The following is a 1,631-nucleotide window of genomic DNA, read 5'->3' as shown; positions in this document are numbered from 1 at the left end:
CATTCTCTATGTCTGTGATCCTGTGAGCACTGGGGTCCTCTCAGGAATCCCCTCTTATGGTTCATAATTCTTTATTTTTTTAATTTTGTATTTTTATTTATTTTTTTATTTATTTATTTATTTATTTATTTATTTATTTTTGAGAAGGAGATTCGTTCTTATTGCCCAGGCTGCAGTGCAATGGCATGATCTTGGCTCACCGCAACCTCCGCCTCGGGGGCTCAAGAAATTCTCTTGCCTCAGCCCCCTGAATAGCTGGGATTACAGGCTTGTGCCACCACACCCAGCTAATTTTTGAATTTTTAGTAGAGACGGGGTTTCTCCATGTTGGTCAGGCTAGTCATGAACTCCCAACCTCAGGTGATCCTCCTGCCTTGGCCTCCCACAGTGCTGGGATTACAGGCGTGAGCCACCGTGCCCGGCCGGTTCATAATTCTTTATACCAAATTTACCCATTCAGATTGCAGTGTAGTCTCTCTCCTGATCAAGTCCTGATTCACCATTATCCTGATATTTATTCTGTGATTCCTTTTACTCTTAAATAGTTGTAAGAGAACATTTTCTTGACACTCAAGTGGCCTCTTCTAAGAGGAAGAAACAACATCCTGGTGCTTCTACCAGATCAGAGGAACACATGGCCGCTCGGCCTTCACTGTCCCTGGAAGTAATGCTTCTGCCCAGTGTCCACGTGTCCAGGCGAGGGCCTGAGCACAGAACCAGGTGAGGTTTGGGATTTGGCTCTGCTTGTTCTGGGGCTAGACCTCAGGAGGGTCGAGCTTGAGAAGGCGCCAAGGGGAGCCATTCCCGGACACCTTGCTCCCCCTGCTGGACAGACACTGAAATAACGGTATCATCGTCGATGAGGCGCCTCTGTCTTCGACGCAGCAGAAATGCCTCGGTGACCCCTCTCCAGGGACACAGAGGACCTATCTTCAAAGAAGGGGTGATGAAGGTGATTCTAGGAAGGAGTGTCTCTGACCATCAGCTGTTTTCCACCTTCCCACGGATCGAGACACAGCCTTCCATCTTCTGTTGCGTTTGTTTGCTCATTTGTTTAATTGCAATAAAAGACACATCAAATCAAGCATTTTAGGATGGGTGTGTTGACTTATGCCTGTAATCCCAGCACTTTGAGAGGCCGAGGTGGGCTAACTGTTTGAGCTTAAGATTCTAGACCAGCCTGGGCAACATGGTAAAACCCTGCCTCTACAAAAAAAAGTACAAAAATTAGCCATGTGTGGTGACACATGCCTGTAGTCCCAGATACTGTGGAGGCTGAGACTGGAGGACGGCTGGAGTCCAGGAGGTCTAGGCTGCAATGAGCCATGATGGCACCACTGCACTCCAGTCTGGGTGACAGAGTGAGACTCTATCTAAAAAAAAGAAAAAAAATAGCATTTTAACCACTTTCAAGTGCATAGTTCAGTGGCAAGTCCTGAACCACCCAGCTCCAGGACTTCTTCATCTTTCCACACTGAAACTCTGTCCCCATTAAACACTCACTCCCCATCCATTCTCCCTCCCTGAAACCCCTGGCAGCCACCATTTTCTTTTTGTCCCTCTTTCGTTCTCTTCTTTGTATGTCTCCCTCTCCCTTCCCCTACCTTTCCACTTTCTGTCTCCATGAATTT

This window comes from Mandrillus leucophaeus, unplaced genomic scaffold (genome assembly GCF_000951045.1).
Source record: "Mandrillus leucophaeus isolate KB7577 unplaced genomic scaffold, Mleu.le_1.0 Scaffold248, whole genome shotgun sequence".
In the NCBI taxonomy this organism is placed as follows: domain Eukaryota; kingdom Metazoa; phylum Chordata; class Mammalia; order Primates; family Cercopithecidae; genus Mandrillus; species Mandrillus leucophaeus.
The sequence above is the reverse complement of the archived record's forward strand: the minus strand, read 5'-3'. Positions refer to the sequence as shown.